The sequence below is a fragment of the Eubalaena glacialis genome, chromosome 7, assembly GCF_028564815.1.
Source record: "Eubalaena glacialis isolate mEubGla1 chromosome 7, mEubGla1.1.hap2.+ XY, whole genome shotgun sequence".
Taxonomy (NCBI): Eukaryota; Metazoa; Chordata; class Mammalia; order Artiodactyla; family Balaenidae; genus Eubalaena; species Eubalaena glacialis.
In genome coordinates, this window is record NC_083722.1 from 123,058,922 (window position 1) to 123,083,175 (window position 24,254).

Here is a 24,254-nt window from a genome sequence, read left to right on the forward strand (position 1 = left end):
GTCTTTCCCTATGGAAATATGTTCATTTTTATGAATTTTCAGATAACATAAGTGATATCGTAGAACATTTGTCTTTCGCAATCTGACTTACTTCACGTTGTGTGATTATCTCTAGGCTCATCCGTGGTGCTGCATATGCCATTCTTTTATTTTTTTTCGTGGCTAATATTCCATTCTGTACATATACCACTTCTTCTTTGTCCATTCATCTGTTTATGGAGCTTTTTTTTGCTTCCATGTCTTGGCTCTTTCAATATTGCTGCAGTGCACATTTGCCTGCCTCTGTCTTTCCGATTCTGGTGGTCTTAGGTTATAGGCCCAGAAGGTGCCCTGCCGCATCATACGGTAGCTCAATTTTTACCTTTTAAAGCAGCTGCATTCAGTTTTCATTAGTGCTGTTAGCACTTTACACCCCATCAGCAGCTAGAAGGTACACAGTTCCCTAAAACCTCTTCAGCATTTATAGTTTGTAGACTTTTTGCTGATGGTCATTTGACTGGTGTGAGCTGAAACCTTTGTGGACGTTGGATTTGCATGCAGCTAATAATTCCTTATACTGAGCTTTAGGCATGTCTTTTTTTCCCTTTTCCTTTTTTTTTTAAAGAGTGAGTACAACTTCCCTCTCATATTGACTTCTTGAAAACTTTGTCATGTGTTGAAATTTCTTGCCTATTCCCTACCCCAGGACATTTTTTGAGGGCAGGTATCATTTACAGCCCCGCAGTCCTCGTGACTATTAAGCGACCATTAGCACTGTGTTTAAAGCTGCTGTTGTGGGAAACAGCCACAAGGCGGCAGCATTATTACGTTCTCAACTCTTGTTACTAGGGCAACAGAGTCTTCCTGGACGTCGTGTTCCTCGGTTGTAAATTAGAGTGGAATGTGCTGGGACAAGCCCCCAGAAGTTTATGTCTCCTTACTTATGTTCGTTTTTTAAATTTAATTTATATTTCTTATCGGAGGAAATTTGATTAGAGTGTTGTGATTGTCTGGCTGTACAGAATCTGGTCAATGATTCATACATATGTCTGTTCATCTTCGGATCCTGTTACCATGTATGTTATTACAGAATGTTGAGTAGACCTCCCTTGGTATTTGGTAGGTGTTTTGTCATGATATATTTTATATGTATTGGTGATTATATAATTCATATAGTTTATATGTTATATGTTTATATACATTTAACATACGTTAGTATATGTATGCTAATTTCCTAATAATCCTAATTTATCCATCCTCCCACCTTTCATTTTGGTTAACCATTAGTTTGTTTTATCAGTCTGTGAGTGTGTTTTTCTGTGGAAATATGTTCATTGGGAGCAATCTTAGGATAACACGTATAAATGATATCATAGGATATTTGTCATTCCCTTTTGACTTACGTAACGTACTATGATTATTTCTAGGCTCATGTGTAGTCCTGCAAACGGCATTTTTCATTTTTTTCCCGAGGCTACTATTCCATTCGGTACGTATACCACTTCTTCTTTGTCCATTTATCTGTTGATGGACATTTTGTTTGCTTGCATGGCTTGGCTATTGTAAATATTGCTGCAGGGCATGTTTGCCTGTCTGTGCCTTTCCCATTCTGGTCTTCTTAGGGTATAGGCCCATTAGGGGATCGGCCGCATGATATGGTAGCTCAATTTTTACCTTTTAAACGCAGCTCCGTTCTGTTCTCATGATTAGCTGTTACCAGTTTACATCCAACCAACAGCATAGTGGGTATGCATTTCTCCCCCAACCCGTCAGCATGCATTGTTTGTAGACTTTTTACGGATGGCATTTTGAATATTGGGTGGTGAAATCTTTTTGTAGTTTGGATTTGCATCCAACCAATAATTCCTGATATTGAGCTTTTATCCATGTTCTTCTTTTTTTAAAACAACCGAGTGAGTAACACTTACCTCTTCAAATTGTTTTCTTGAAAAATTTTCCGTGTTGTGAACTTTCTTGGCCATTACCTACCCCAGGACATGTTTTGAGGACACGTGTCATTTACGGCCCTACAATTACTGTGAATCTCAAGTGACCCTTAGCCCTGTGTTTAAAGCTGCTGTTGTGGGAAACGGCCACAAGGCGGCAGCATTTCTCCATTCCCAAGTCTGGTTACTAGGGCAGCAGAGCCTTCCTGAAAGTTGTGTTCCTAGGTTGTAAATTAGAATGGGATGTGCCAGGGAAAACCCCAATACCTTTATGTCTCATTAATTGTTGTTCGTGGTTTTAATTTTTTAAATTGGGGTAATGAGCAGAATAGTGTTTGTTCTGGGTGTGCACAATCAGGTTCAATTGAACATTATATATATCTACTCATGTACAGATCCTCTTCCCATGTAAATTACTATTATTTTTTTAAATAAATTTATTTTATTTATTTATTTATTTTTGGCTGAGTTGGATCTTCGTTGCTGCATGTGGGCTTTCTCCAGTTGCGGTGAGCGGGGGCTACTCTCCGTTGCGGTGCACCGGCTTCTCACTGCAGTGGCTTCTCTTGTTGCGGAGCACGGGCTCTAGGCGTGTGGGCTTCAGTAGTTGTGGCGCATGGGCTCAGTAGTTATGGCTCATGGGCTCCAGAGCGTAGGCTCATTAGTTGTGGTGCACGGGCTTAGTTGCTCTGCTGCATGTGGGACCTTCCCGAACCAGGGATCGAACCTGTGTCCCCTGCATTGGCAGGTGGATTCTTAACCACGGTGCCACCAGGCAAGCCCCCGTGTAAATTATTACAGAGCGTTCAGTAGACCTCCCTTGGTATATGGTCGGTCTTTTTGATACGTGTGTTTAATATGTATTTGTATACGTACGGTAACCCTAATCTTAATGTATCCATTCCTCCCACCTTTCCTTTTAGATAACCATAGTTTGTTTTCTAAGTCTGTGAGAGTCTTTCTCTGTGGAAATATGTTCATACGTGTCAGTTGTTAGGTAACAGCTAGGAGTGATATCACAGGTTATTTGTCGGCTGCTTTCCGACTTACCTCATGTTCTGTGATTATCTCTAGGCTCATCTATGGTGCTGCAAAGAGCAGTGTTTCATCCTTTTCCATGGCGAATATTGCATTGTGTACATGGACCACTTCTTCTTTGTGCATTCATCTGTGGATGGACATTTTGGTTACTTCCAAGTCTTGGCAATGCTAAATATTGATGCAGTGCAGGATTGCCAGCCTGTGTCTTTTGGATTCTGGTCTTCTCAGGGATTAGGCCCAGCAGTGGGCCTACTAGATCATATGGTAGTTCAAATTTTTCCCTTTCAACGCACCTCCATTCTGTTCTCACTACTGGCTGTTACCAGTGTACATCCCACCAGCAACTAGAGGGGTACACAGTTCTCTAAAACCCCTTCAGAATTTATTGTTTGTAGACTTTTTACTGATGGCATTTTGAGTGTTGGGTGGTGATACCTTTTTGTAGGTTGGATTTGCATGCGTCTAATAATTCCCGATATTGAGCTTTCATCTACGTTTTTTTTTTTTAAGTAAAACAGAGAAACTCACCTCTTCAAATTGTTTCCTTGAAAAATTTGCCATGTTCTGAATTCCTGTGGCCATTACCTGCACCAGGACATTTTTTGAGGGCAGGTGTCCTTTACAGCCCTGTAGTAATTGTGAATATCACATGACCATTAGTTCTGCATTTAAAGCTGCTGTTGCAGGAAACGGCCACAAGGGGGCAGCATTTCTATATTCCCAACTCTGGTTACTAGGGCAACACAGCCTTCCTGGAAGTCCTGTTTGTAGGTTGTAAAGTAGAGTGGAATGTGCCAGGACAAACCCCCAGAAACTATGTCTACTTATTTGTTGTTGATATTCTCAGTTTAATTTTCATTTTTCTCAGAGCAAATTTGATTGCAATGTTGTGTTTGTTCTAGGTGTACAGAATGTCTTTCATTGATTCATATATCTTTTCATGTTTGGATCCTGTTCCGTAGAGATTATTACAGAATGTTGTGTAGACCTCTCTTGGTATTCGGTATGTCTGATGATTATATATTTTATAAGTATTAGCATATGTCTGTTAAACCCAATATCCTCCGTTATACATTCCTCACACCTTTCCGTTTGGTTAAGCACAAGCTTGTTTTCTGAACACGTGAGTGTCCTTCTCTGTGGAAATAGGTTCATTCCTATCAATTTTTACATAAGACCTATACGTGATATCATAGGATATGTGTCTCTCGCTTTCTGACTTACTTCAAGTTGTGTGATTGTCTGTAGCCTCGTCTATGGTGCTGCAAACGGCATTGTTTCATTCTTTTCTGTGTCTAATATTGCATTGTGTACATGGACCACTTTTTCGTCCATTCATCTGATGATGGACATTTTTGTTGCTTCCATGTCTTGGCTATTGTAAATACTGCTGCAATACACGATGTTCCATCCTGTGTCTTTTTGATGCTGGCTTTCACAGGTGACAGGCCCAATAGTGGGCCTTCCGGATCATATGGGGACTCAATTTTTACCTTTCAACGCACTGCCATTCTGTTCCTATTATTGGCGGTTACCAGTTTACATCCCACTTAGACCGAGAGGTTACGCTATTCTCCACAACTTCTTCAACATCTATTGTTTGTTGACGTTTTGCTGATGGTCATTCTGACTGGTGTGAGGTGATACGTTTGTGTAGATTGGATTTGCATGCGTCTAATAATTCCTGATGTTTTGCGTGGATCAATGTCCTTTTCATTTTTTTTTAAGATTCAGCTAAACTTACAACTTCAAATTTCCTTCTTGAAAAATTTGCCGCGTTTGGATTTTTTTGGCCATTCCCTACCCCAGGACAGTTTTTGAGGGCATGAGTCATTTACAGCCCTGCAGTCCTTGTGAATATTAGTGACCATTAGCAGTGGATTTAAAGCTGCTGTTTGAGGAAACGGCCTTAAGGTGGCAGCATTTCTACGTTGCCAACTCTGCTTGCTAGGGAAACAGAACCTTGCTGCAAGTTGTGCTTTTAGGTTGCAGATTAGAGTGGAATGTGTCAGGACAAACCCCCATAAGTTTTAGCCTCCTTAATTCTTGTTTGTGTCTTTAAGTTTTCATTTTTATCAGAGCAAATTGGATTTTAAAATGTCTTTTGTTCTAGCTGCACAGAATCTTGTTCATGTACACATATACATATATCTATTGATCTTTGTGTCCTTTTCCATGTAGGTTATTGTAGAGTGTTGAATAGACCACTCTTGGTATTCCATAGGTCTTTGGGGATGATATATTTTATATGTATTAGTATATGTTTGTTAACCCCAATATCCTAATTTGTCCATTCCTCACACCTTTTCTTTGGCTTAACCATAAGTTTGTCTTCTCCATCTGAGATTGTCTTTCCCTATGGAAATATGTTCATTTTTATGAATTTTCAGATAACATAAGTGATATTGTAGAACATTTGTCTTTCGCAATCTGACTTACTTCACGTTGTGTGATTATCTCTAGGCTCATCCGTGGTGCTGCATATGCCATTCTTTTATTTTTTTTCGTGGCTAATATTCCATTCTGTACATATACCACTTCTTCTTTGTCCATTCATCTGTTTATGGAGCTTTTTTTTGCTTCCATGTCTTGGCTCTTTCAATATTGCTGCAGTGCACATTTGCCTGCCTCTGTCTTTCCGATTCTGGTGGTCTTAGGTTATAGGCCCAGAAGGTGCCCTGCCGCATCATACGGTAGCTCAATTTTTACCTTTTAAAGCAGCTGCATTCAGTTTTCATTAGTGCTGTTAGCACTTTACACCCCATCAGCAGCTAGAAGGTACACAGTTCCCTAAAACCTCTTCAGCATTTATAGTTTGTAGACTTTTTGCTGATGGTCATTTGACTGGTGTGAGCTGAAACCTTTGTGGACGTTGGATTTGCATGCAGCTAATAATTCCTTATACTGAGCTTTAGGCATGTCTTTTTTTTCCTTTTCCTTTTTTTTTTAAAGAGTGAGTACAACTTCCCTCTCATATTGACTTCTTGAAAACTTTGTCATGTGTTGAAATTTCTTGCCTATTCCCTACCCCAGGACATTTTTTGAGGGCAGGTATCATTTACAGCCCCGCAGTCCTCGTGACTATTAAGCGACCATTAGCACTGTGTTTAAAGCTGCTGTTGTGGGAAACAGCCACAAGGCGGCAGCATTATTACGTTCTCAACTCTTGTTACTAGGGCAACAGAGTCTTCCTGGACGTCGTGTTCCTCGGTTGTAAATTAGAGTGGAATGTGCTGGGACAAGCCCCCAGAAGTTTATGTCTCCTTACTTATGTTCGTTTTTTAAATTTAATTTATATTTCTTATCGGAGGAAATTTGATTAGAGTGTTGTGATTGTCTGGCTGTACAGAATCTGGTCAATGATTCATACATATGTCTGTTCATCTTCGGATCCTGTTACCATGTATGTTATTACAGAATGTTGAGTAGACCTCCCTTGGTATTTGGTAGGTGTTTTGTCATGATATATTTTATATGTATTGGTGATTATATAATTCATATAGTTTATATGTTATATGTTTATATACATTTAACATACGTTAGTATATGTATGCTAATTTCCTAATAATCCTAATTTATCCATCCTCCCACCTTTCATTTTGGTTAACCATTAGTTTGTTTTATCAGTCTGTGAGTGTGTTTTTCTGTGGAAATATGTTCATTGGGAGCAATCTTAGGATAACACGTATAAATGATATCATAGGATATTTGTCATTCCCTTTTGACTTACGTAACGTACTATGATTATTTCTAGGCTCATGTGTAGTCCTGCAAACGGCATTTTTCATTTTTTTCCCGAGGCTACTATTCCATTCGGTACGTATACCACTTCTTCTTTGTCCATTTATCTGTTGATGGACATTTTGTTTGCTTGCATGGCTTGGCTATTGTAAATATTGCTGCAGGGCATGTTTGCCTGTCTGTGCCTTTCCCATTCTGGTCTTCTTAGGGTATAGGCCCATTAGGGGATCGGCCGCATGATATGGTAGCTCAATTTTTACCTTTTAAACGCAGCTCCGTTCTGTTCTCATGATTAGCTGTTACCAGTTTACATCCAACCAACAGCATAGTGGGTATGCATTTCTCCCCCAACCCGTCAGCATGCATTGTTTGTAGACTTTTTACGGATGGCATTTTGAATATTGGGTGGTGAAATCTTTTTGTAGTTTGGATTTGCATCCAACCAATAATTCCTGATATTGAGCTTTTATCCATGTTCTTCTTTTTTTAAAACAACCGAGTGAGTAACACTTACCTCTTCAAATTGTTTTCTTGAAAAATTTTCCGTGTTGTGAACTTTCTTGGCCATTACCTACCCCAGGACATGTTTTGAGGACACGTGTCATTTACGGCCCTACAATTACTGTGAATCTCAAGTGACCCTTAGCCCTGTGTTTAAAGCTGCTGTTGTGGGAAACGGCCACAAGGCGGCAGCATTTCTCCATTCCCAAGTCTGGTTACTAGGGCAGCAGAGCCTTCCTGAAAGTTGTGTTCCTAGGTTGTAAATTAGAATGGGATGTGCCAGGGAAAACCCCAATAACTTTATGTCTCATTAATTGTTGTTCGTGGTTTTAATTTTTTAAATTGGGGTAATGAGCAGAATAGTGTTTGTTCTGGGTGTGCACAATCAGGTTCAATTGAACATTATATATATCTACTCATGTACAGATCCTCTTCCCATGTAAATTACTATTATTTTTTTAAATAAATTTATTTTATTTATTTATTTATTTTTGGCTGAGTTGGATCTTCGTTGCTGCATGTGGGCTTTCTCCAGTTGCGGTGAGCGGGGGCTACTCTCCGTTGCGGTGCACCGGCTTCTCACTGCAGTGGCTTCTCTTGTTGCGGAGCACGGGCTCTAGGCGTGTGGGCTTCAGTAGTTGTGGCGCATGGGCTCAGTAGTTATGGCTCATGGGCTCCAGAGCGTAGGCTCATTAGTTGTGGTGCACGGGCTTAGTTGCTCTGCTGCATGTGGGACCTTCCCGAACCAGGGATCGAACCTGTGTCCCCTGCATTGGCAGGTGGATTCTTAACCACGGTGCCACCAGGCAAGCCCCCGTGTAAATTATTACAGAGCGTTCAGTAGACCTCCCATGGTATATGGTCGGTCTTTTTGATACGTGTGTTTAATATGTATTTGTATACGTACGGTAACCCTAATCTTAATGTATCCATTCCTCCCACCTTTCCTTTTAGATAACCATAGTTTGTTTTCTAAGTCTGTGAGAGTCTTTCTCTGTGGAAATATGTTCATACGTGTCAGTTGTTAGGTAACAGCTAGGAGTGATATCACAGGTTATTTGTCGGCTGCTTTCCGACTTACCTCATGTTCTGTGATTATCTCTAGGCTCATCTATGGTGCTGCAAAGAGCAGTGTTTCATCCTTTTCCATGGCGAATATTGCATTGTGTACATGGACCACTTCTTCTTTGTGCATTCATCTGTGGATGGACATTTTGGTTACTTCCAAGTCTTGGCAATGCTAAATATTGATGCAGTGCAGGATTGCCAGCCTGTGTCTTTTGGATTCTGGTCTTCTCAGGGATTAGGCCCAGCAGTGGGCCTACTAGATCATATGGTAGTTCAAATTTTTCCCTTTCAACGCACCTCCATTCTGTTCTCACTACTGGCTGTTACCAGTGTACATCCCACCAGCAACTAGAGGGGTACACAGTTCTCTAAAACCCCTTCAGAATTTATTGTTTGTAGACTTTTTACTGATGGCATTTTGAGTGTTGGGTGGTGATACCTTTTTGTAGGTTGGATTTGCATGCGTCTAATAATTCCCGATATTGAGCTTTCATCTACGTTTTTTTTTTTAAGTAAAACAGAGAAACTCACCTCTTCAAATTGTTTCCTTGAAAAATTTGCCATGTTCTGAATTCCTGTGGCCATTACCTGCACCAGGACATTTTTTGAGGGCAGGTGTCCTTTACAGCCCTGTAGTAATTGTGAATATCACATGACCATTAGTTCTGCATTTAAAGCTGCTGTTGCAGGAAACGGCCACAAGGGGGCAGCATTTCTATATTCCCAACTCTGGTTACTAGGGCAACACAGCCTTCCTGGAAGTCCTGTTTGTAGGTTGTAAAGTAGAGTGGAATGTGCCAGGACAAACCCCCAGAAACTATGTCTACTTATTTGTTGTTGATATTCTCAGTTTAATTTTCATTTTTCTCAGAGCAAATTTGATTGCAATGTTGTGTTTGTTCTAGGTGTACAGAATGTCTTTCATTGATTCATATATCTTTTCATGTTTGGATCCTGTTCCGTAGAGATTATTACAGAATGTTGTGTAGACCTCTCTTGGTATTCGGTATGTCTGATGATTATATATTTTATAAGTATTAGCATATGTCTGTTAAACCCAATATCCTCCGTTATACATTCCTCACACCTTTCCGTTTGGTTAAGCACAAGCTTGTTTTCTGAACACGTGAGTGTCCTTCTCTGTGGAAATAGGTTCATTCCTATCAATTTTTACATAAGACCTATACGTGATATCATAGGATATGTGTCTCTCGCTTTCTGACTTACTTCAAGTTGTGTGATTGTCTGTAGCCTCGTCTATGGTGCTGCAAACGGCATTGTTTCATTCTTTTCTGTGTCTAATATTGCATTGTGTACATGGACCACTTTTTCGTCCATTCATCTGATGATGGACATTTTTGTTGCTTCCATGTCTTGGCTATTGTAAATACTGCTGCAATACACGATGTTCCATCCTGTGTCTTTTTGATGCTGGCTTTCACAGGTGACAGGCCCAATAGTGGGCCTTCCGGATCATATGGGGACTCAATTTTTACCTTTCAACGCACTGCCATTCTGTTCCTATTATTGGCGGTTACCAGTTTACATCCCACTTAGACCGAGAGGTTACGCTATTCTCCACAACTTCTTCAACATCTATTGTTTGTTGACGTTTTGCTGATGGTCATTCTGACTGGTGTGAGGTGATACGTTTGTGTAGATTGGATTTGCATGCGTCTAATAATTCCTGATGTTTTGCGTGTATCAATGTCCTTTTCATTTTTTTTTAAGATTCAGCTAAACTTACAACTTCAAATTTCCTTCTTGAAAAATTTGCCGCGTTTGGATTTTTTTGGCCATTCCCTACCCCAGGACAGTTTTTGAGGGCATGAGTCATTTACAGCCCTGCAGTCCTTGTGAATATTAGTGACCATTAGCAGTGGATTTAAAGCTGCTGTTTGAGGAAACGGCCTTAAGGTGGCAGCATTTCTACGTTGGCAACTCTGCTTGCTAGGGAAACAGAACCTTGCTGCAAGTTGTGCTTTTAGGTTGCAGATTAGAGTGGAATGTGTCAGGACAAACCCCCATAAGTTTTAGCCTCCTTAATTCTTGTTTGTGTCTTTAAGTTTTCATTTTTATCAGAGCAAATTGGATTTTAAAATGTCTTTTGTTCTAGCTGCACAGAATCTTGTTCATGTACACATATACATATATCTATTGATCTTTGTGTCCTTTTCCATGTAGGTTATTGTAGAGTGTTGAATAGACCACTCTTGGTATTCCATAGGTCTTTGGGGATGATATATTTTATATGTATTAGTATATGTTTGTTAACCCCAATATCCTAATTTGTCCATTCCTCACACCTTTTCTTTGGCTTAACCATAAGTTTGTCTCCTCCATCTGAGATTGTCTTTCCCTATGGAAATATGTTCATTTTTATGAATTTTCAGATAACATAAGTGATATCGTAGAACATTTGTCTTTCGCAATCTGACTTACTTCACGTTGTGTGATTATCTCTAGGCTCATCCGTGGTGCTGCATATGCCATTCTTTTATTTTTTTTCGTGGCTAATATTCCATTCTGTACATATACCACTTCTTCTTTGTCCATTCATCTGTTTATGGAGCTTTTTTTTGCTTCCATGTCTTGGCTCTTTCAATATTGCTGCAGTGCACATTTGCCTGCCTCTGTCTTTCCGATTCTGGTGGTCTTAGGTTATAGGCCCAGAAGGTGCCCTGCCGCATCATACGGTAGCTCAATTTTTACCTTTTAAAGCAGCTGCATTCAGTTTTCATTAGTGCTGTTAGCACTTTACACCCCATCAGCAGCTAGAAGGTACACAGTTCCCTAAAACCTCTTCAGCATTTATAGTTTGTAGACTTTTTGCTGATGGTCATTTGACTGGTGTGAGCTGAAACCTTTGTGGACGTTGGATTTGCATGCAGCTAATAATTCCTTATACTGAGCTTTAGGCATGTCTTTTTTTCCCTTTTCCTTTTTTTTTTAAAGAGTGAGTACAACTTCCCTCTCATATTGACTTCTTGAAAACTTTGTCATGTGTTGAAATTTCTTGCCTATTCCCTACCCCAGGACATTTTTTGAGGGCAGGTATCATTTACAGCCCCGCAGTCCTCGTGACTATTAAGCGACCATTAGCACTGTGTTTAAAGCTGCTGTTGTGGGAAACAGCCACAAGGCGGCAGCATTATTACGTTCTCAACTCTTGTTACTAGGGCAACAGAGTCTTCCTGGACGTCGTGTTCCTCGGTTGTAAATTAGAGTGGAATGTGCTGGGACAAGCCCCCAGAAGTTTATGTCTCCTTACTTATGTTCGTTTTTTAAATTTAATTTATATTTCTTATCGGAGGAAATTTGATTAGAGTGTTGTGATTGTCTGGCTGTACAGAATCTGGTCAATGATTCATACATATGTCTGTTCATCTTCGGATCCTGTTACCATGTATGTTATTACAGAATGTTGAGTAGACCTCCCTTGGTATTTGGTAGGTGTTTTGTCATGATATATTTTATATGTATTGGTGATTATATAATTCATATAGTTTATATGTTATATGTTTATATACATTTAACATACGTTAGTATATGTATGCTAATTTCCTAATAATCCTAATTTATCCATCCTCCCACCTTTCATTTTGGTTAACCATTAGTTTGTTTTATCAGTCTGTGAGTGTGTTTTTCTGTGGAAATATGTTCATTGGGAGCAATCTTAGGATAACACGTATAAATGATATCATAGGATATTTGTCATTCCCTTTTGACTTACGTAACGTACTATGATTATTTCTAGGCTCATGTGTAGTCCTGCAAACGGCATTTTTCATTTTTTTCCCGAGGCTACTATTCCATTCGGTACGTATACCACTTCTTCTTTGTCCATTTATCTGTTGATGGACATTTTGTTTGCTTGCATGGCTTGGCTATTGTAAATATTGCTGCAGGGCATGTTTGCCTGTCTGTGCCTTTCCCATTCTGGTCTTCTTAGGGTATAGGCCCATTAGGGGATCGGCCGCATGATATGGTAGCTCAATTTTTACCTTTTAAACGCAGCTCCGTTCTGTTCTCATGATTAGCTGTTACCAGTTTACATCCAACCAACAGCATAGTGGGTATGCATTTCTCCCCCAACCCGTCAGCATGCATTGTTTGTAGACTTTTTACGGATGGCATTTTGAATATTGGGTGGTGAAATCTTTTTGTAGTTTGGATTTGCATCCAACCAATAATTCCTGATATTGAGCTTTTATCCATGTTCTTCTTTTTTTAAAACAACCGAGTGAGTAACACTTACCTCTTCAAATTGTTTTCTTGAAAAATTTTCCGTGTTGTGAACTTTCTTGGCCATTACCTACCCCAGGACATGTTTTGAGGACACGTGTCATTTACGGCCCTACAATTACTGTGAATCTCAAGTGACCCTTAGCCCTGTGTTTAAAGCTGCTGTTGTGGGAAACGGCCACAAGGCGGCAGCATTTCTCCATTCCCAAGTCTGGTTACTAGGGCAGCAGAGCCTTCCTGAAAGTTGTGTTCCTAGGTTGTAAATTAGAATGGGATGTGCCAGGGAAAACCCCAATAACTTTATGTCTCATTAATTGTTGTTCGTGGTTTTAATTTTTTAAATTGGGGTAATGAGCAGAATAGTGTTTGTTCTGGGTGTGCACAATCAGGTTCAATTGAACATTATATATATCTACTCATGTACAGATCCTCTTCCCATGTAAATTACTATTATTTTTTTAAATAAATTTATTTTATTTATTTATTTATTTTTGGCTGAGTTGGATCTTCGTTGCTGCATGTGGGCTTTCTCCAGTTGCGGTGAGCGGGGGCTACTCTCCGTTGCGGTGCACCGGCTTCTCACTGCAGTGGCTTCTCTTGTTGCGGAGCACGGGCTCTAGGCGTGTGGGCTTCAGTAGTTGTGGCGCATGGGCTCAGTAGTTATGGCTCATGGGCTCCAGAGCGTAGGCTCATTAGTTGTGGTGCACGGGCTTAGTTGCTCTGCTGCATGTGGGACCTTCCCGAACCAGGGATCGAACCTGTGTCCCCTGCATTGGCAGGTGGATTCTTAACCACGGTGCCACCAGGCAAGCCCCCGTGTAAATTATTACAGAGCGTTCAGTAGACCTCCCATGGTATATGGTCGGTCTTTTTGATACGTGTGTTTAATATGTATTTGTATACGTACGGTAACCCTAATCTTAATGTATCCATTCCTCCCACCTTTCCTTTTAGATAACCATAGTTTGTTTTCTAAGTCTGTGAGAGTCTTTCTCTGTGGAAATATGTTCATACGTGTCAGTTGTTAGGTAACAGCTAGGAGTGATATCACAGGTTATTTGTCGGCTGCTTTCCGACTTACCTCATGTTCTGTGATTATCTCTAGGCTCATCTATGGTGCTGCAAAGAGCAGTGTTTCATCCTTTTCCATGGCGAATATTGCATTGTGTACATGGACCACTTCTTCTTTGTGCATTCATCTGTGGATGGACATTTTGGTTACTTCCAAGTCTTGGCAATGCTAAATATTGATGCAGTGCAGGATTGCCAGCCTGTGTCTTTTGGATTCTGGTCTTCTCAGGGATTAGGCCCAGCAGTGGGCCTACTAGATCATATGGTAGTTCAAATTTTTCCCTTTCAACGCACCTCCATTCTGTTCTCACTACTGGCTGTTACCAGTGTACATCCCACCAGCAACTAGAGGGGTACACAGTTCTCTAAAACCCCTTCAGAATTTATTGTTTGTAGACTTTTTACTGATGGCATTTTGAGTGTTGGGTGGTGATACCTTTTTGTAGGTTGGATTTGCATGCGTCTAATAATTCCCGATATTGAGCTTTCATCTACGTTTTTTTTTTTAAGTAAAACAGAGAAACTCACCTCTTCAAATTGTTTCCTTGAAAAATTTGCCATGTTCTGAATTCCTGTGGCCATTACCTGCACCAGGACATTTTTTGAGGGCAGGTGTCCTTTACAGCCCTGTAGTAATTGTGAATATCACATGACCATTAGTTCTGCATTTAAAGCTGCTGTTGCAGGAAACGGCCACAAGGGGGCAGCATTTCTATATTCCCAACTCTGGTTACTAGGGCAACACAGCCTTCCTGGAAGTCCTGTTTGTAGGTTGTAAAGTAGAGTGGAATGTGCCAGGACAAACCCCCAGAAACTATGTCTACTTATTTGTTGTTGATATTCTCAGTTTAATTTTCATTTTTCTCAGAGCAAATTTGATTGCAATGTTGTGTTTGTTCTAGGTGTACAGAATGTCTTTCATTGATTCATATATCTTTTCATGTTTGGATCCTGTTCCGTAGAGATTATTACAGAATGTTGTGTAGACCTCTCTTGGTATTCGGTATGTCTGATGATTATATATTTTATAAGTATTAGCATATGTCTGTTAAACCCAATATCCTCCGTTATACATTCCTCACACCTTTCCGTTTGGTTAAGCACAAGCTTGTTTTCTGAACACGTGAGTGTCCTTCTCTGTGGAAATAGGTTCATTCCTATCAATTTTTACATAAGACCTATACGTGATATCATAGGATATGTGTCTCTCGCTTTCTGACTTACTTCAAGTTGTGTGATTGTCTGTAGCCTCGTCTATGGTGCTGCAAACGGCATTGTTTCATTCTTTTCTGTGTCTAATATTGCATTGTGTACATGGACCACTTTTTCGTCCATTCATCTGATGATGGACATTTTTGTTGCTTCCATGTCTTGGCTATTGTAAATACTGCTGCAATACACGATGTTCCATCCTGTGTCTTTTTGATGCTGGCTTTCACAGGTGACAGGCCCAATAGTGGGCCTTCCGGATCATATGGGGACTCAATTTTTACCTTTCAACGCACTGCCATTCTGTTCCTATTATTGGCGGTTACCAGTTTACATCCCACTTAGACCGAGAGGTTACGCTATTCTCCACAACTTCTTCAACATCTATTGTTTGTTGACGTTTTGCTGATGGTCATTCTGACTGGTGTGAGGTGATACGTTTGTGTAGATTGGATTTGCATGCGTCTAATAATTCCTGATGTTTTGCGTGTATCAATGTCCTTTTCATTTTTTTTTAAGATTCAGCTAAACTTACAACTTCAAATTTCCTTCTTGAAAAATTTGCCGCGTTTGGATTTTTTTGGCCATTCCCTACCCCAGGACAGTTTTTGAGGGCATGAGTCATTTACAGCCCTGCAGTCCTTGTGAATATTAGTGACCATTAGCAGTGGATTTAAAGCTGCTGTTTGAGGAAACGGCCTTAAGGTGGCAGCATTTCTACGTTGGCAACTCTGCTTGCTAGGGAAACAGAACCTTGCTGCAAGTTGTGCTTTTAGGTTGCAGATTAGAGTGGAATGTGTCAGGACAAACCCCCATAAGTTTTAGCCTCCTTAATTCTTGTTTGTGTCTTTAAGTTTTCATTTTTATCAGAGCAAATTGGATTTTAAAATGTCTTTTGTTCTAGCTGCACAGAATCTTGTTCATGTACACATATACATATATCTATTGATCTTTGTGTCCTTTTCCATGTAGGTTATTGTAGAGTGTTGAATAGACCACTCTTGGTATTCCATAGGTCTTTGGGGATGATATATTTTATATGTATTAGTATATGTTTGTTAACCCCAATATCCTAATTTGTCCATTCCTCACACCTTTTCTTTGGCTTAACCATAAGTTTGTCTTCTCCATCTGAGATTGTCTTTCCCTATGGAAATATGTTCATTTTTATGAATTTTCAGATAACATAAGTGATATCGTAGAACATTTGTCTTTCGCAATCTGACTTACTTCACGTTGTGTGATTATCTCTAGGCTCATCCGTGGTGCTGCATATGCCATTCTTTTATTTTTTTTCGTGGCTAATATTCCATTCTGTACATATACCACTTCTTCTTTGTCCATTCATCTGTTTATGGAGCTTTTTTTTGCTTCCATGTCTTGGCTCTTTCAATATTGCTGCAGTGCACATTTGCCTGCCTCTGTCTTTCCGATTCTGGTGGTCTTAGGTTATAGGCCCAGAAGGTGCCCTGCCGCATCATACGGTAGCTCAATTTTTACCTTTTAAAGCAGCTGCATTCAGTTTTCATTAGTGCTGTTAGCACTTTACACCCCATCAGCAGCTAGAAGGTACACAGTTCCCTAAAACCTCTTCAGCATTTATAGTTTGTAGACTTTTTGCTGATGGTCATTTGACTGGTGTGAGCTGAAACCTTTGTGGACGTTGGATTTGCATGCAGCTAATAATTCCTTATACTGAGCTTTAGGCATGTCTTTTTTTCCCTTTTCCTTTTTTTTTTTAAAGAGTGAGTACAACTTCCCTCTCATATTGACTTCTTGAAAACTTTGTCATGTGTTGAAATTTCTTGCCTATTCCCTACCCCAGGACATTTTTTGAGGGCAGGTATCATTTACAGCCCCGCAGTCCTCGTGACTATTAAGCGACCATTAGCACTGTGTTTAAAGCTGCTGTTGTGGGAAACAGCCACAAGGCGGCAGCATTATTACGTTCTCAACTCTTGTTACTAGGGCAACAGAGTCTTCCTGGACGTCGTGTTCCTCGGTTGTAAATTAGAGTGGAATGTGCTGGGACAAGCCCCCAGAAGTTTATGTCTCCTTACTTATGTTCGTTTTTTAAATTTAATTTATATTTCTTATCGGAGGAAATTTGATTAGAGTGTTGTGATTGTCTGGCTGTACAGAATCTGGTCAATGATTCATACATATGTCTGTTCATCTTCGGATCCTGTTACCATGTATGTTATTACAGAATGTTGAGTAGACCTCCCTTGGTATTTGGTAGGTGTTTTGTCATGATATATTTTATATGTATTGGTGATTATATAATTCATATAGTTTATATGTTATATGTTTATATACATTTAACATACGTTAGTATATGTATGCTAATTTCCTAATAATCCTAATTTATCCATCCTCCCACCTTTCATTTTGGTTAACCATTAGTTTGTTTTATCAGTCTGTGAGTGTGTTTTTCTGTGGAAATATGTTCATTGGGAGCAATCTTAGGATAACACGTATAAATGATATCATAGGATATTTGTCATTCCCTTTTGACTTACGTAACGTACTATGATTATTTCTAGGCTCATGTGTAGTCCTGCAAACGGCATTTTTCATTTTTTTCCCGAGGCTACTATTCCATTCGGTACGTATACCACTTCTTCTTTGTCCATTTATCTGTTGATGGACATTTTGTTTGCTTGCATGGCTTGGCTATTGTAAATATTGCTGCAGGGCATGTTTGCCTGTCTGTGCCTTTCCCATTCTGGTCTTCTTAGGGTATAGGCCCATTAGGGGATCGGCCGCATGATATGGTAGCTCAATTTTTACCTTTTAAACGCAGCTCCGTTCTGTTCTCATGATTAGCTGTTACCAGTTTACATCCAACCAACAGCATAGTGGGTATGCATTTCTCCCCCAACCCGTCAGCATGCATTGTTTGTAGACTTTTTACGGATGGCATTTTGAATATTGGGTGGTGAAATCTTTTTGTAGTTTGGATTTGCATCCAACCAATAATTCCTGATATTGAGCTTTTATCCATGTTCTTCTTTTTTTAAAACAACCGAGTGAGTAACACTTACCTCTTCAAATTGTTTTCTTGAAAAATTTTCCGTGTTGTGAACTTTCTTGGCCATTACCTACCCCAGGACATGTTTTGAGGACACGTGTCATTTACGGCCCTACAATTACTGTGAATCTCAAGTGACCCTTAGCCCTGTGTTTAAAGCTGCTGTTGTGGGAAACGGCCACAAGGCGGCAACATTTCTCCATTCCCAAGTCTGGTTACTAGGGCAGCAGAGCCTTCCTGAAAGTTGTGTTCCTAGGTTGTAAATTAGAATGGGATGTGCCAGGGAAAACCCCAATAACTTTATGTCTCATTAATTGTTGTTCGTGGTTTTAATTTTTTAAATTGGGGTAATGAGCAGAATAGTGTTTGTTCTGGGTGTGCACAATCAGGTTCAATTGAACATTATATATATCTACTCATGTACAGATCCTCTTCCCATGTAAATTACTATTATTTTTTTAAATAAATTTATTTTATTTATTTATTTATTTTTGGCTGAGTTGGATCTTCGTTGCTGCATGTGGGCTTTCTCCAGTTGCGGTGAGCGGGGGCTACTCTCCGTTGCGGTGCACCGGCTTCTCACTGCAGTGGCTTCTCTTGTTGCGGAGCACGGGCTCTAGGCGTGTGGGCTTCAGTAGTTGTGGCGCATGGGCTCAGTAGTTATGGCTCATGGGCTCCAGAGCGTAGGCTCATTAGTTGTGGTGCACGGGCTTAGTTGCTCTGCTGCATGTGGGACCTTCCCGAACCAGGGATCGAACCTGTGTCCCCTGCATTGGCAGGTGGATTCTTAACCACGGTGCCACCAGGCAAGCCCCCGTGTAAATTATTACAGAGCGTTCAGTAGACCTCCCATGGTATATGGTCGGTCTTTTTGATACGTGTGTTTAATATGTATTTGTATACGTACGGTAACCCTAATCTTAATGTATCCATTCCTCCCACCTTTCCTTTTAGATAACCATAGTTTGTTTTCTAAGTCTGTGAGAGTCTTTCTCTGTGGAAATATGTTCATACGTGTCAGTTGTTAGGTAACAGCTAGGAGTGATATCACAGGTTATTTGTCGGCTGCTTTCCGACTTACCTCATGTTCTGTGATTATCTCTAGGCTCATCTATGGTGCTGCAAAGAGCAGTGTTTCATCCTTTTCCATGGCGAATATTGCATTGTGTACATGGACCACTTCTTCTTTGTGCATTCATCTGTGGATGGACATTTTGGTTACTTCCAAGTCTTGGCAATGCTAAATATTGATGCAGTGCAGGATTGCCAGCCTGTGTCTTTTGGATTCTGGTCTTCTCAGGGATTAGGCCCAGCAGTGGGCCTACTAGATCATATGGTAGTTCAAATTTTTCCCTTTCAATGCACCTCCATTCTGTTCTCACTACTGGCTGTTACCAGTGTACATCCCACCAGCAACTAGAGGGGTACACAGTTCTCTAAAACCCCTTCAGAATTTATTGTTTGTAGACTTTTTACTGATGGCATTTTGAGTGTTGGGTGGTGATACCTTTTTGTAGGTTGGATTTGCATGCGTCTAATAATTCCCGATATTGAGCTTTCATCTACGTTTTTTTTTTTAAGTAAAACAGAGAAACTCACCTCTTCAAATTGTTTCCTTGAAAAATTTGCCATGTTCTGAATTCCTGTGGCCATTACCTGCACCAGGACATTTTTTGAGGGCAGGTGTCCTTTACAGCCCTGTAGTAATTGTGAATATCACATGACCATTAGTTCTGCATTTAAAGCTGCTGTTGCAGGAAACGGCCACAAGGGGGCAGCATTTCTATATTCCCAACTCTGGTTACTAGGGCAACACAGCCTTCCTGGAAGTCCTGTTTGTAGGTTGTAAAGTAGAGTGGAATGTGCCAGGACAAACCCCCAGAAACTATGTCTACTTATTTGTTGTTGATATTCTCAGTTTAATTTTCATTTTTCTCAGAGCAAATTTGATTGCAATGTTGTGTTTGTTCTAGGTGTACAGAATGTCTTTCATTGATTCATATATCTTTTCATGTTTGGATCCTGTTCCGTAGAGATTATTACAGAATGTTGTGTAGACCTCTCTTGGTATTCGGTATGTCTGATGATTATATATTTTATAAGTATTAGCATATGTCTGTTAAACCCAATATCCTCCGTTATACATTCCTCACACCTTTCCGTTTGGTTAAGCACAAGCTTGTTTTCTGAACACGTGAGTGTCCTTCTCTGTGGAAATAGGTTCATTCCTATCAATTTTTACATAAGACCTATACGTGATATCATAGGATATGTGTCTCTCGCTTTCTGACTTACTTCAAGTTGTGTGATTGTCTGTAGCCTCGTCTATGGTGCTGCAAACGGCATTGTTTCATTCTTTTCTGTGTCTAATATTGCATTGTGTACATGGACCACTTTTTCGTCCATTCATCTGATGATGGACATTTTTGTTGCTTCCATGTCTTGGCTATTGTAAATACTGCTGCAATACACGATGTTCCATCCTGTGTCTTTTTGATGCTGGCTTTCACAGGTGACAGGCCCAATAGTGGGCCTTCCGGATCATATGGGGACTCAATTTTTACCTTTCAACGCACTGCCATTCTGTTCCTATTATTGGCGGTTACCAGTTTACATCCCACTTAGACCGAGAGGTTACGCTATTCTCCACAACTTCTTCAACATCTATTGTTTGTTGACGTTTTGCTGATGGTCATTCTGACTGGTGTGAGGTGATACGTTTGTGTAGATTGGATTTGCATGCGTCTAATAATTCCTGATGTTTTGCGTGTATCAATGTCCTTTTCATTTTTTTTTAAGATTCAGCTAAACTTACAACTTCAAATTTCCTTCTTGAAAAATTTGCCGCGTTTGGATTTTTTTGGCCATTCCCTACCCCAGGACAGTTTTTGAGGGCATGAGTCATTTACAGCCCTGCAGTCCTTGTGAATATTAGTGACCATTAGCAGTGGATTTAAAGCTGCTGTTTGAGGAAACGGCCTTAAGGTGGCAGCATTTCTACGTTGGCAACTCTGCTTGCTAGGGAAACAGAACCTTGCTGCAAGTTGTGCTTTTAGGTTGCAGATTAGAGTGGAATGTGTCAGGACAAACCCCCATAAGTTTTAGCCTCCTTAATTCTTGTTTGTGTCTTTAAGTTTTCATTTTTATCAGAGCAAATTGGATTTTAAAATGTCTTTTGTTCTAGCTGCACAGAATCTTGTTCATGTACACATATACATATATCTATTGATCTTTGTGTCCTTTTCCATGTAGGTTATTGTAGAGTGTTGAATAGACCACTCTTGGTATTCCATAGGTCTTTGGGGATGATATATTTTATATGTATTAGTATATGTTTGTTAACCCCAATATCCTAATTTGTCCATTCCTCACACCTTTTCTTTGGCTTAACCATAAGTTTGTCTTCTCCATCTGAGATTGTCTTTCCCTATGGAAATATGTTCATTTTTATGAATTTTCAGATAACATAAGTGATATCGTAGAACATTTGTCTTTCGCAATCTGACTTACTTCACGTTGTGTGATTATCTCTAGGCTCATCCGTGGTGCTGCATATGCCATTCTTTTATTTTTTTTCGTGGCTAATATTCCATTCTGTACATATACCACTTCTTCTTTGTCCATTCATCTGTTTATGGAGCTTTTTTTTGCTTCCATGTCTTGGCTCTTTCAATATTGCTGCAGTGCACATTTGCCTGCCTCTGTCTTTCCGATTCTGGTGGTCTTAGGTTATAGGCCCAGAAGGTGCCCTGCCGCATCATACGGTAGCTCAATTTTTACCTTTTAAAGCAGCTGCATTCAGTTTTCATTAGTGCTGTTAGCACTTTACACCCCATCAGCAGCTAGAAGGTACACAGTTCCCTAAAACCTCTTCAGCATTTATAGTTTGTAGACTTTTTGCTGATGGTCATTTGACTGGTGTGAGCTGAAACCTTTGTGGACGTTGGATTTGCATGCAGCTAATAATTCCTTATACTGAGCTTTAGGCGTGTCTTTTTTTTCCTTTTCCTTTTTTTTTTTAAAGAGTGAGTACAACTTCCCTCTCATATTGACTTCTTGAAAACTTTGTCATGTGTTGAAATTTCTTGCCTATTCCCTACCCCAGGACATTTTTTGAGGGCAGGTATCATTTACAGCCCCGCAGTCCTCGTGACTATTAAGCGACCATTAGCACTGTGTTTAAAGCTGCTGTTGTGGGAAACAGCCACAAGGCGGCAGCATTATTACGTTCTCAACTCTTGTTACTAGGGCAACAGAGTCTTCCTGGACGTCGTGTTCCTCGGTTGTAAATTAGAGTGGAATGTGCTGGGACAAGCCCCCAGAAGTTTATGTCTCCTTACTTATGTTCGTTTTTTAAATTTAATTTATATTTCTTATCGGAGGAAATTTGATTAGAGTGTTGTGATTGTCTGGCTGTACAGAATCTGGTCAATGATTCATACATATGTCTGTTCATCTTCGGATCCTGTTACCATGTATGTTATTACAGAATGTTGAGTAGACCTCCCTTGGTATTTGGTAGGTGTTTTGTCATGATATATTTTATATGTATTGGTGATTATATAATTCATATAGTTTATATGTTATATGTTTATATACATTTAACATACGTTAGTATATGTATGCTAATTTCCTAATAATCCTAATTTATCCATCCTCCCACCTTTCATTTTGGTTAACCATTAGTTTGTTTTATCAGTCTGTGAGTGTGTTTTTCTGTGGAAATATGTTCATTGGGAGCAATCTTAGGATAACACGTATAAATGATATCATAGGATATTTGTCATTCCCTTTTGACTTACGTAACGTACTATGATTATTTCTAGGCTCATGTGTAGTCCTGCAAACGGCATTTTTCATTTTTTTCCCGAGGCTACTATTCCATTCGGTACGTATACCACTTCTTCTTTGTCCATTTATCTGTTGATGGACATTTTGTTTGCTTGCATGGCTTGGCTATTGTAAATATTGCTGCAGGGCATGTTTGCCTGTCTGTGCCTTTCCCATTCTGGTCTTCTTAGGGTATAGGCCCATTAGGGGATCGGCCGCATGATATGGTAGCTCAATTTTTACCTTTTAAACGCAGCTCCGTTCTGTTCTCATGATTAGCTGTTACCAGTTTACATCCAACCAACAGCATAGTGGGTATGCATTTCTCCCCCAACCCGTCAGCATGCATTGTTTGTAGACTTTTTACGGATGGCATTTTGAATATTGGGTGGTGAAATCTTTTTGTAGTTTGGATTTGCATCCAACCAATAATTCCTGATATTGAGCTTTTATCCATGTTCTTCTTTTTTTAAAACAACCGAGTGAGTAACACTTACCTCTTCAAATTGTTTTCTTGAAAAATTTTCCGTGTTGTGAACTTTCTTGGCCATTACCTACCCCAGGACATGTTTTGAGGACACGTGTCATTTACGGCCCTACAATTACTGTGAATCTCAAGTGACCCTTAGCCCTGTGTTTAAAGCTGCTGTTGTGGGAAACGGCCACAAGGCGGCAGCATTTCTCCATTCCCAAGTCTGGTTACTAGGGCAGCAGAGCCTTCCTGAAAGTTGTGTTCCTAGGTTGTAAATTAGAATGGGATGTGCCAGGGAAAACCCCAATAACTTTATGTCTCATTAATTGTTGTTCGTGGTTTTAATTTTTTAAATTGGGGTAATGAGCAGAATAGTGTTTGTTCTGGGTGTGCACAATCAGGTTCAATTGAACATTATATATATCTACTCATGTACAGATCCTCTTCCCATGTAAATTACTATTATTTTTTTAAATAAATTTATTTTATTTATTTATTTATTTTTGGCTGAGTTGGATCTTCGTTGCTGCATGTGGGCTTTCTCCAGTTGCGGTGAGCGGGGGCTACTCTCCGTTGCGGTGCACCGGCTTCTCACTGCAGTGGCTTCTCTTGTTGCGGAGCACGGGCTCTAGGCGTGTGGGCTTCAGTAGTTGTGGCGCATGGGCTCAGTAGTTATGGCTCATGGGCTCCAGAGCGTAGGCTCATTAGTTGTGGTGCACGGGCTTAGTTGCTCTGCTGCATGTGGGACCTTCCCGAACCAGGGATCGAACCTGTGTCCCCTGCATTGGCAGGTGGATTCTTAACCACGGTGCCACCAGGCAAGCCCCCGTGTAAATTATTACAGAGCGTTCAGTAGACCTCCCATGGTATATGGTCGGTCTTTTTGATACGTGTGTTTAATATGTATTTGTATACGTACGGTAACCCTAATCTTAATGTATCCATTCCTCCCACCTTTCCTTTTAGATAACCATAGTTTGTTTTCTAAGTCTGTGAGAGTCTTTCTCTGTGGAAATATGTTCATACGTGTCAGTTGTTAGGTAACAGCTAGGAGTGATATCACAGGTTATTTGTCGGCTGCTTTCCGACTTACCTCATGTTCTGTGATTATCTCTAG